The 13,565-nt window shown below is 36.3% G+C and overlaps 1 pseudogene; it reads right to left on the reverse strand.

Moving 5' to 3' along the window:
* Window positions 1–203: 203 nt before the first annotated feature.
* Window positions 204–1,586, reverse strand: LOC122745821 (annotated as a pseudogene).
* Between the last annotated feature and the right edge of the window lie 11,979 nt (window positions 1,587–13,565).

Consider the following 13,565-nt stretch of genomic DNA (forward strand, 5'->3'; position numbering starts at 1 on the left):
GGCTATCTCCAACAGAGCGCCAGATGATCAGGTACAGTCTCTGATAAGACAGTTCTAATGAAGCAGTGAGAATATCACAGAAAAGTGGAGGGAGAGGGAGAGTTAAACAGCAAAGGCCCCTGCTCCCAAACAAAACTGGTCTAGTACTCGGAGCTGCCCATTCTTAGGACAGGAGCAGACTTCTATGGAGGAGACTTGTGCCTGCTGGCTCTGAGGCTTTCTGGCCAGTTTACTTGGCCCGGGGGTTTCTGAAGTTCCTTCCAGCAAATTTAGCCTTGCTGCCCAGCTCTTCCTCAATTCTGAGAAGCTGGTTATACTTGGGCAGACGCTCAGATCGGCAGGGGGCACCAGTCTTGATCTGCCCGGTGCAGAGACCCACCACCAGGTCTGCAATAAAGGTATCTTCAGTCTCCCCAGAACGATGAGAAACCATTACTCCCCACCCATTGGACTGGGCCAGCTTGCACGCCTTGAGAGATTCAGTCACGGAGCCGATCTGGTTCACTTTGAGTAGGAGGCAGTTGCAGGCCTTCTCACTCACAGCCTTTTCAATGCGCTTGGGATTGGTCACAGTGAGATCATCCCCTACCACCTGGATACCAGCAGTAGCAGTGAAATTCTTCCAAGCTTCCCAATCATCCTGATCAAAGGGATCTTCAATAGACACCACTGGATAGTCCTTGATGAAGTTCTTATAGAGATCGCCAAGCTCAGAAGGGGAGATGTATCTGCTGGCATCATCAGGTGACTTGAAGTCCAAGTCATATTTCCCAGATCAGAAGAATTCTGAGGCAGCCACATCCATGCCAATTACGACCTTATCAGTATAGCCGGCCTTACCAATGGCATTCTTTAGCAGCTCCAGAGCTTCCTTATTCTCCAGGATGTTAGGAGCAAAGCCACCCTCATCCCCTATGTTGGTGGGGTCCTGTCCATATTTCTGCTTAATCACACTCTTCAGGTTGTGGTAGACCTCAGCTCCAATGCGCATGGCCTCCTTGAAGTTTGCTGCACCAACTGGGAGGATCATGAACTCCTGCATGGCCAGCTTGTTACCAGCATGGGAGCCCCCATTGATCACGTTGAAGGCTGGAACTGGCAGGACAACTTCATCATTGCCAGCAAGGTCAGCAATATGCTGGAAGAGGGAGACACCTTTCTCAGCAGTGCCGGCCTTACAAATAGCCAGAGACACTCCCAAGATGGCATTTGCACCAAATTTAGATTTGTTCTCGGTGCCGTCCATCTCAATCATCAAATTGTCAATCTTCTCCTGTTCCACAACATTCAGTTTCTTGCTAACCAGGGTTGGGGCAATAGTTTTATTGATGTGCTCAACCGCTTTTGAGACACCTTTCCCCATGTAGCGGGTCTTATCATTGTCTCGGAGCTCCAGGGCTTCATGGATGCCAGTAGAAGCACCACTGGGCACAGCAGCTCGGAAGAGACCTTTTGCAGTGTGGAGATCAACCTCAACAGTGGGGTTTCCACGAGAGTCGAAGATCTCTCTTGCTTGGATCTTGAGAATAGACATGGTGAGTTTCTGGATGGGGTCTCGTCCGCAAGGTTCAGAGAACAGAAGCCGAGGCTACATAGCTTTTACAAGTGTTAAAGAAAGGATTTAAACTCAGATCTTTCTGACTCCAAAGCCAACACTCTATTCACTCAATTTAAAAATTTCTCAAAAGTTACTCAGAAGTACGTGAAGCATTCACTAAAATAAATTTATAATGTTTTGTTTGTTTAGGAAATGAGTATATTATCATCTGCAAAATTAAACTTCATACAATCTATCAGGAATACTTAGTTCATTTGTACTTTGTACAGTATAGTATGTGTGAGACTGACCACCCCCCGTTTTTGTCATAAACCTCTCAGCTCCCCTTTCCTTCTTGTCTTCTATTTGGTTCTCTTCTGTTCTCTTTTGTTCTCTTTCCCTTATTTGGTATTAATAGTTACAGCTAAGGAGTAGGGAAGACATGAGTTTGAGAAAGGACTCAGATAATTACTAGTTATATGTCCTTGGGCAAGTCAATTAACTATTGTCCACCTCAGTTGCCTCGTTGGTAAACTGGGGATAATGATAGCACCTATCCTCCAAAGTTGTTGGGAGGACCAAATAAGATAATTATTGTACATCATTTGGTCCAGTCTCTAGCACATAGTAAGTGCTCTATTAATTTTACTTATTGCAACTATGTGTGGTAAAATGTTTTAACAGTCAGTTAGCGATAATGTAGAGATGCTAATTTTTGAAGGACCACCCTTTCCGGGAGGAGACCAACGGCCCTGCATGGGCTACGCACGCCAGTCCGACTGCTAAGCACGCCACTTCTTGGGTGTGAGCTTAAAAGGCAAGGAGAGAACGGAAGTGTGAGCTCTTTCCTGCTCTCCTGGTCTGAGGACTGGCGAGACACACAGACAGACACTGACTGGAGTTGGACGCAGCCCGGCTTGCCATTAGCAGCACGTGCCTGACCTGGCTCTCCTCCCCAAAGGTGGCCTTGGGCTTTTGGTGAGTTTTATACGGAATATAGACTAAGCTTAGATTTAAGACTATTTGTTTTGTATTTCTACTTTCTTATCCCTCTAATCAACATCACCTTGTAACTACCAAACAATAAAAGCTCTAACTAGAGACCAGAGGTTTCTTCCATTTACTAGTCTGGGAGATAAATTAAGGGAAAGGTTAAAGAGGGGAGATTAATGCTCTAGTAAGGGAAAGGTTAAAGAGGGGAGATTAATGCTCTAGTATCCAATTTTAAATCTCACATATGACAATGATGACAAATATGACTACTACTACTACTTTGAAGATGGTAGTTTAACTAAGTGATCTTTTTAAGGAAAATAATAGGATCATAAAATGCATGGAAAGAAACTTTTTACATGAGCTGTTTTACCACTATCTTTTTCAGCCTTCACAATCTATGGAGTGTTCCTTTTAGGTCTCCAGTAACAGACATATTAGTAAAAACAAGTTATAAAACACTAATTAAAATGATAACTCAGACAAGTGCAAAAAATATACAAATTAAAATTTATTAATAATGGAAGACAATCTATCAACTAAGGGATTTCTCATTATTTTCCAATACAGTTCTCCAAAAATATCAGAATATTGACCTTCATGATGGATGTCTACATGAGTCGAAGAACTTATGTAGATGTAGCTACTTTTTAACAAGCAAAACCTTCATTTTGTTATCATAAAGTAAATGATAGAATCCATTGCTGAATTATTTCTAGATAAAAATGATCTAAAAGTTAAATTCAGGATTTTTATAAAGGGACACTTTTGTCTATAAAAATGTGAGAATTGTAACCCAGAGCTCACTAATGAGAAGCATGAGGATATAATGGAAAGAGAATTGAACCTGAAGCTAGAAGATATTTGGCTTTCACACTTGCTCATTTATGGAGGTTAAATCCAAAACAATGCCAAAAAATGGAAAATGTTTTCACACCAGAAAAAGAATTATGGAATCTCAATGCTGTTGAAGCATATTATTTTCACTTATTGTTATTGTTTCCTCTTTCTTGTTTTTTTTTTTTCTTTTGCTCTGATTATTCTCTCACAACATGACTAGGACCAATATGGAAAAATGTTTAACACGACTGTAATGTACAATCCACATAAGATTGTTTGTTGGCTCTAAGACAAAAATTTAGAATTCAAAAATCTTACAAAAATGAATGTTGACTAAAGAGTTTAGGAATAGGTGGAGCTTTCCTTAAAATAATAAACAACATCTACCTAAAACCATCAGGCAAGCATTATATGTAATGGAGATAAGTTAATGGGCTTCCTAAAAAGATAAGTAGTGAAACAGGGATTTCCATTATCACCTCTATTATTGAATATTGTACTAGAAATTAAAGGAAGTAGAATAAGCAAGGAGGAAACAAAACTATCACTCTTTGCAGATGATATCATGGTATACTTATAGTATCCTATAGAATCAACTCAAAAATTACTTGAAACAATTAACAATTTTAGCAAAGTAGCAGGATATAAAAAAATCCACATAAATCATGAGCGTTTCTATACATGACCAACAAAGTCCAGCAGCAAGAGATAGAAAGAGAAATTCCATTGAAAGTAACGGTAGATAGTAAAAAATACTTGGTATTCTACTTGCCAAGACAAACCCAAGAACTCTATGAACACAATTACAAAACACTTTTCACACAAATCAAATCAGGTCTAAACAATTGGAAATATATCTATTGCTCATGGATAGGCTTATCCAATATAATAAAAATGGCAATTCTACCTAAATTAATTTACCTATTCAGTGCCATACCAATCACACTACCTAAAAATTATTTTATAGAGCTAGAAAACATAATAACAAAATTCATCTGGAAAAACAAAAAGTTCAAGAATATCAAGGGAAATAATGAAAAAAAAAATGCACAGGAAGGTGGTTTAGCTGTACTAAATTTGAAGCTCTACTATAAAGTGGCAGTCATCAAAACTATCTGGTACTGGCTAAAAAATAGAGTGGAGGATCAGTGGAATACTCTAGGCATAGGAGACACAGTAGTAAATGACTTTAGTAATTTACGGTTTAATAAACCTAAAGACTCCAGCTTCTGGGACAAGAATTCAGTATTTGACAAAAAATGCTGGGAAAACTGGAAGATAGTATGACAGAAATTAGGCATAGACCAACATCTTACACCTTATACTAAAATAAGGTCAAAATGGGTACATCATTTAGACATAAAAGGTGATATCATAAGTAAATTAGGAGAGCAATGAATAACCTACCTTTTAGGTCTTTGGAAAGGAGAACGGTTTATGACTAAACAAGAGATAGAGAATATTATGAAATGCAAAATGGATGATATTGATTACATTAAATTAAAAAGTTTTTGTACAAACAGAAGCAATGCATCCAAAATTAGAAGGGATGCAAAAAGCTGAGAAACATTTTTATGGCCGGTACTTCTGATAAAGGCCTAATTTCTAAAATATATAGGGAACTAAATCAAATTTATATGAATCCAAGTCATTCCCCAATTGAGAAATGGTCAAAGGATATGAACAGGTAGTTTTTTGATGAAGAAATCAAAACTATCTATTCCCATATGAAGAAAATGCTCTAAACCACTATTGATTAGAGAAATACAAATTAAAACAACTCTGAGGTACCACCTGATACCTATCAGATTGGATAATATGACAAAAAAAGAAAATAATAAATTTTGGAGAAGTTGTGGAAAAATTGGAACACTAATGCATTGTTGGTGGAGTTGTGAACTGATCCAACCATTTTGGAGAGCAATTTGGAATTATACCCTTTGAATCAGCAATACCACTTTTGGGTCTTTTTCTCAAAGAAACCATAAAAAAGGGAAAAGGATCCACATGTATAAAAATATTTTTAGCTGCTCTTTTTGTGGTGGCAAGGAATTGGAAATTGAGGGGGTGCCCATCAATTGGGGAATGGCTGAACAAGTTGTGGTATATGAATGTAATAGAATTCTATTGTGCTGTAAGAAACGATGAGCAGGAGGAGTTCAGAGAAACCTGGAAAGACTTGCATGAATTGACGATGAGTGAGATGAGCAGAACCCAAAGAATATTATACACAGTATCATCAACATTATGTATTGGTCAACTGTGATAGACTATATTCTTCTGACCAATACAATGGTACAAGAAAGTTCCAAAGGACTCATGATGGAAAAGGCTCTCTAAATCCAGAAAAAAAAAAAAAGAACTATGGTATATGGATGCTGATTGAACCATACAATTTCTTTTGTTTTGGGGGTTCTTGTTTTTCTTTTTTGAGGTTTTTCCTTATTGCTCTGATTTTCCTCTTTTAACATGACTAATCTAGAAATATGTTTAATGTTATATGCATACACACACACACACACACACACATATATATATGTATATATATGTATATATATATATGTATATATATATGTGTATGTATATATATATGTGTATGTATATATATATATATATATATAAAATATCAGATTACCTGTTGTCTAGGGGAGGGGGGGATGGAAGGGAGGGAGGGAGAAAAATTTTAAATTGGAAATCTTATATAAACAAATGTTGAAAACTATCTCTAAATGTAACTGGATGATAATAAAATACTTTTATTTAAAAATGAATGTTGAAAACTAACTTTAAATGTAATTGGAAAAAATGAAATGCTATTAAAATGCTAAAAAAGAAATGAGTTTAATCCTTACTGTAGCTATCTAAGAGATTTGAGTGATATAAGGTAAACAATACACTTTTCAAATGTTTAAGCACTATATAAATCAGATACTATAGTATCATTACTTTTCAAGGAAGTATGGATAGAGACTAAGACATGTAATTTCATTGGTATAAGGAACCTGAGTGAGGAAACCCTTTCAATTCAGTTTTGCATTTTCTGTGGATTTTACAGTTTTAAAAGATTATTTGTAAACCAAGAGGTTAAATGAATTACTTGGTAACACAGAGTCATTATACCTGAGAGTTGGTGCTTCAGAATTCAGGTCTTCCTGTCTTCAAGGCTGCTTTTCTATCTAGAACTTCCCATTGCCTCTGTTTTGTACTCAAAAAAACAGTGAATAAGATTGTGAGTAAAAATGTTATCTTTTTAGAGAATCTAATACTTAACTTTGTCTTATAAATCTGATTATTATAATATCATTGTAATTAAGATTAAATAAATAATGTTGACTAATTTATTTTTCATAAGACAGTATAAATGGGTATCAGAAGCTTAAAATTAAAATAAAATAAAACTACTTGGTGTTTAAGCTTCTTAATCTTTGTTGTCAAACTCCTTAGTATTGCCTTCTTGTTTTTTTGTTGTTATTTTGTTTTGTTTTGTTTTGTTTCGTTTTGTTTTTGTATTATGCATAGAGCAGAGATCTGCTCCATAAGAAATTCAGTTTACATTTCAATGTCATCCAGAATTCTATCAAATAATAAGGGCACCAGGAAGGGCTAGTTAACTGAAATTGGTGTGATGATTGTCTGCTTCTGCAAGAGGAGTCCAGGGCTAAATGCCAACTCCCTGGAATTGGTTTTATATAAAAATTTTCAGACTTTCTTCAAGGCATGAATGACCATGACCTAACCTTTGAAACACAAGCACTTTGCAATCATCTCTGTGTATGTCTGCCATTAATAATAGTCATGGCAGAAAAGATCAATTATATAGTGACATATATAACCTCATATTGTCAATAGCACATAACTGGATGAATACAATGTAAAGGGTTATAAGAATATAGAATCATCTGGGTTATCAGCTGAAAAAAATTAAAAATCAGTGCAGTGATTTTATTGTATAGTTTTGTATATTTGCAATTTTTTAAAAAAAAGTTGATTATAAGCCTGTGTCCAATATCCTAGAAATTAATATCCTCCACCATTTCACTGATACCCAAGGTTAACCTGTAGTTGCTTTAGATGAGGCATTTTAAATAAATTAAATATAGTATATATTTTGAAAGTTTTGCCCCTGTGATAGTTAACATATTCAAATGACTTTGCTAAAAGATGACAGATGACATGCTAATAAAATTTGTTAATGATACAAAACTATGAGAGATTATTTCTATGCTGGATGATAGAGTAAGAAAGCAAAAAGACCTTGACAATCTAGAATATTGGAATATATCTAGTTATGTGAAATTTAATAGGAAGAGTAGTGAGACTTTTGGTAGAAATTTTTAAAAAGCTTCAAAAGTACAGAATAGGAAAAAGGTGACTAGAAATATGTTCATTTGAAAAAAAAATAGTTTGGGAAAGTTTAGTGGACTTTTAGCTTAATACAAGTCATTAGTGTCAGATGGCATTAGCCCATCATGCAATAATGCCCTTTTATGGCATATTAAGAAAGGAACATTCTTTAGAACAAGTGAGGTGACACTAGTAACCTTTTCTGCTTGGTTCAACCACATCTGGTTGTCTTTTTTGTTGTCATTCATTTCTGGTTGCCACAGTTAAGAGAGAAATTGATAAGCAAGAATGTTTCTAGAGGTGGATGCCTGACATGGTGAAGCAACTTAAGATTGCACCAATGGCCTAAATTTGTTTTGTATTGTTCCAAAGGTTAGAACTAGGAAAAATGAATAAGAAATATAGAGAGGCAGATCTTGGTCTAATGCTAGGGGTAGGGAGAGGGGAATTATTTAGCAGTTAGAACTACTCCCAAATGGAGGGACTTCCTCAGAGGTGATAGTTTTCTTCTCACTGGAAGTTTTACAGCAGAGATTGGATAATTACTTCAATGTAAGGGAGATTTTTGTTCGGATACCATTTGGATTTAGGACTCTGAGGTTCCTTATAACCCAGAGGTTCTGATGATCTATAACTTACTTTGTGTATTATAATAAACACATAACCTCAAAAAGTTGGTTATACTACCACATTGCAGATTGTAACCCATCTATCTCTATTTATCTTATATAGGTATTATTTTATTTTTTTGGAAAAATCTCTCATTGAGAATCCAACATTTGTGAAGTGTTACCATGAAATCTTCATTATTTCCAATAAAGAAGTAATGATTATTTATTGAACACAATCTATTAATGATAACATAAATAAATGATATAATGTGTGCACATATGTTTACATATATTCATGCTAAAATACATATTGTACTATAGTGTATTGTAATGTTAGTGTTGTTTCTCCTTTGTCTTTGAAGAGGACATCACAGGGTGTTGTATTGACTTGCACATGAATTGGATTTAATTGAGGTAGAATTGCACGAATTCATCAGCTACAGTCTTTTTTCAGTCATAGAATTCCAGTGGCAAGACATAAGTCTAGACAACTGGCAATGTCCTGGGAAACAATGGCTGACCTTGGTGTCTTTAAATTGTGATTAACTCTAAATATTCCACAGTACCTACTTCAGTTGCCTTCATTGACATTGGAAAATTATTCTCATCCACTCAATCAGCTGGGGGAAGTCTTTACATGTCTGGGGCAGACCCTTCCTGCCCCCTCCCCCCAACTCACTGATGGGTTTGAGGCCTGTCTTATCTGGTTTGGTCTGTCTGAAAAGACAGTTTACTGGGGTATGGCCACTGTATTTGCTATAGCTTTTTGGATCCACAGGTCAAACTTGGTTGAAGGTGGACACCAAAGATGGGTGAGCAGCCTTAAAAAGGATTTGACAAGTCCTCACACTGGAGGTGCTAATCTTCCCTGAACACTCATATACCTGATGTTGCATCATATATTGATTATTAACTTAATCATCATGAATGAACACCAATCTTTTAATTATGCAAAGAACAAAAAGAATTGTTGAACAAACTGTAAGTTTCTTTTATGTATATTTAAGTGTGTATTATTTACTAGAGAGTAACAAAAGTTCCCTGATGATTTCTATAATAGATAATTTTAAGAAAAATATAATTCCTTCTCATTTTAAAATATTTATTGATGCTCTTTACTTTCTTTTTCTTAAACCTTTTAACTACTTACTAACTCACCCCATCCAAATGCCTGCCCTGTAACACATAAGTACACTAACACAACACAAAACAACACCTTGGCCATATCTGCAAAAGTATATTTCATTCTAGGCCTATAGTCCATAAGCTCTCTAGCAAGAGGCAGGAGGTATGATTCCTCATAATTATCCAAAGTGATGATTAGTCCCTTCATTGATCAAAGTTATAAAGTACTTCAAAGTCATTTTTTACATCCCCCCACACACATACAGACACACACACACACACACACACACACACATATACACACACACACATTATTGTGGCCCACATGAGTGATGTGAGCCACTTTAGAGACAAAAGGAATTTATCATTCCTGGCCTCATTAGAAGGAAGGAATACAGTTTTGAGATAAATAAGTAAGAATTTCTATTTAGAAATCTATCTGAATGACCCTTTTTGTACTTTAACTATTCAGATATGATATAGACCTTTCAAACAACAAAGATAATTTTTCAAAGCATTTTTCAAAGCTTAAAACAATATGGTTGTTTTTTGTTTTTTTTGTTTTGTTTTGTTTGGGGTTTTTTGCAGGTCAATGAGGGTTAAATGACTTGCCCAGAGTCACATACCTAGTAAGTGTCAAGTGTCTGAGGCCAGATTTGAACTCAGGTCCTCCTGAATCCAGGGCCAGTACTTTATCCACTGCACCACCTAGCTGCCCCACTTAAAACAATATGGGAATGTGAGTTATAATAGGCACTACTTATAAGAAAATAGAGAAAATGTGAGAATTTTTCTCCATGTTGGCCCCAGGACCCTTTCATGAGAGAGCAATAACATATATATTCTATTTAAAAACCATATTCACAGACAGAGACTGAAGCATATAGTAGCAACAACTCATCAAAGACCTAGAAAATCGTAGCTTCAGAGAAAGAAGGGAATAGCAGTTGTTGAGGTTGAGTGGAGTTTCAGCTAATCATTGTTAAAAGATGTACAATGGAATAGTAGCTACAAAGAAAGAATATAATAATAATAAGTAGAAGTCTGAGAGTAATTCAAGGAAAATGGAAGTTATAGAGCTAAAATGAAGAAAGACATAAGAAATTGCTAGTATATAGTGCACTGTGGGTAGATCCAATCATGATATATTACTTGCTCTCCTAGGAGCAGAATAGCATGAGTTTTCATTATAGTTTTACCTTCCTCACTAGCATTATATTCATTTGCATATTATGCCCTATGGATACACAATTGATGAAAATAACTTTACTAACGGAGTTTTCTTTTTTCTCTTTTTGCTTTTTTGGCTGCTGTGTACTAATTAAATAATTCATTGCTAATTCATAGACATTTCCTTTCTTGTTTGTAATAAAAGCATGAATTGTATGAGGCCTCAAAAATGTATATATTTATAATTATACAAAATACCATCCTATTGAACATAATATATATGCGCACATATTTATATACATATGCATTTATATGTTTGTGTGTATGAGAGACACAAAGACAGACACAAAAAGACATAGAAAATAGCAGAATCAGCAAGACATAATAGATAGTCTATGTTGAGGTAGGAACTACTGCCTCTGACATATACTGAATATTTGTTTTTGTTTTTGTTTTGTTTTTTTAAATTCTGAATAGAATTTTATTTTCCAAAATATATGTAAAAACAAAATTTTAACATCAATTTTTAAAAAACTTTGTGTTCCAACTTCTCTTCCTCCCTCTATTTCTACCCCCACCCATAAGAACTCAATCAATTCAAAATAAGTTATACATGAGTAGTCATGGAAAAATTCCCATATTAGCTAGTTGTGAGAGAAAACAGTGTAAAAAACCAATGCTTCAGATTAAGGAATTGTCAAAGACGAAATGAAAACAATTTTTTTTTTAAAATGTGTTTCCATTTGTTTTCAGATACTATCAGTTCTTTTTCTGCAGATGGGCTGCAATCTTCACAAGTCCCTCAGGGTTACATTGGATCATTGCCTTGCTGAAAAGAACCACATGCTTCCCAGGAGATCATCCCCCAATATTGCTGTTACTTGTATACAGTACATTTCACTCTGCTTCAGCTCATGTAGGTCTCTCCAGGTTTTCCCTATAGCATCCTGTTCATCACAACCTCTATATCAACCTTAAGCTTGACAGAGAATCTTCTTCACAAAACCCAGCAAAGTAGGTACTATACTTTTTGCCATTATAATCAATCATCATAACTATTTCCCTCCATCCCACTCCCTTACCATGACATTTACTCTATCTTCTTTTTACCTATTCCTCCTCAGAGGTGCCCTACTTCTGATTATCCTCTCCCTTGTTCTGCACTCCCTTTTTTCACCCTTCTTTCCTTGTCCTCTTCCCCTCCTATTTTCCTGCAGGGTTCAATATATTGCTCCTCCCAATTGGGTATGAAAGCTATTCCCTCCATGAGCTCACTCCAATGAGATCAGGGTCCCTGAGCTAGTTCTGTGTTCTAAATTTTTCTTCCTTCCTCCCTCCTCAACCCTCCCTAAGAGATTAAGCAATTCAATATGTCATACTGGTGCAGTAATGCAGAACATCTTCATCTTCCTTGAAAGTGTTTTACGTTTTACTGCTCTCTACCCCAATCTGCCCCTTCCTCCTTCCCTCCCCCTCCCTTTTCTCCCTCCCTCCCCCCAGGGCAAAAGTATATTACTATACCTACTTGAGTATGTATGTTAGTCCTTCTTTGAGCCAATTCTGATGATATTAAGGTTCACTCACTCCCCAACTCCTCCCCCCTCTTTTACTCTCCTCCATAAGCTTTCTTCTTGTTTCCTTCATGTGAAATGCCTCTCCCCAGACCATCTCTCCCCTTCTCCCTCTCCCAGTTTATTCCTCCTACACCTCAACCCCATTTTAATGATGTCATCATGGATTAGCTAGGTGGCACAGTGGACAAAGCACTAGCCCTGGACCCAGGAGGCCCCCCAAGCTCAAATCCAGCCCGAGACATAAGACACCCTTCCCTGTCTGCCCCACAAAGAACAAAACATAAATGCTTTACAGATATCATACCTTCATATTCAGTTCGGCCCTGTCTTCTGTGAATTTCTTGTGAAGAATTTTTGTTTTGTTTTGTTTTTTTGGTGAGGCAACTGGGGCCAAGCGACCTGCCCAGGGTAACACAGCTATTAATTGTCTAGTGTCTGAGGTCACACCTGAACTCAGGTTCTCCTGAGTCCAGGGCCGGCACTCCATCCACTGCAGCACCCAGCTGACCCTGAATTTCTTACTGATATAGTTCTTATGATTTCAAAGTATTATCTTCCCATGTAGGAATGTAAACAGTTTGATCTTTTAATATCCCTCATGAAGTCTTTTTCCTGTTTACCTTTTTATGCTTCTCCAGGATCTTGTATTTGAAAGTCAAATTTTCTATTCAGTTCAGGTCTTTTCATCACAAATGCTTGAAAGACCTCTTTCTCATTGAAATCCCATTTTTGCCTCTGAAAAATTATACTCAGTTTTGCTGGGTATGTGATTTTTGGCTGAAGTTCCAGTTCCTTTGCCCTCTGGAATATCATATTCCATGTCCTTCGGTCCTTTAATGTAGAAGCTGATAGATCTTGCTTTATCCTTATTGGAGCTCCACGGTATTTGAATTCCTTTTTTCTAGCTGCTTGAAGTATTTTCTCCTTCACCTGGGAGTTCTGGAATTTTGCTATAATATTCCTGGAGGTTTTCCTTTTGGGGTCTCTTTCAGGAGGTGATTGGTGTATTCTTTCAATTCTATTTTAGCTTCTGCTTCTAGAATATCAGGGCAATTTTCCCTCACAATCTCTTGGAGGATGGTGTCTAAGCTTTTGTTTTGGTCATGGTTTTCAGGTAGTCCAAGGATTTTCAAATTATCTCTCCTAGATTTATTTTCCAAGTCAGCTGTTTTTCAAAGGAGATATTTCACAGTGCCTTCTATTTTTTCATTCAATTGGATTTACTTTACTGTGTCTTGGTTTCTCATAAAGTCACTTGCTTCCATTTGTTCAATCCTAATTCTTAGGCAGTTATTTTCATCAGACAATTTTTTAATCTCCTTTTCCATTTGGCTTTTCAAACTGTTGACTTTTTTCTCATGACTCTCCTTC

Source organism: Dromiciops gliroides, chromosome 3 (assembly GCF_019393635.1).
Source record: "Dromiciops gliroides isolate mDroGli1 chromosome 3, mDroGli1.pri, whole genome shotgun sequence".
Lineage (NCBI taxonomy): Eukaryota > Metazoa > Chordata > Mammalia > Microbiotheria > Microbiotheriidae > Dromiciops > Dromiciops gliroides.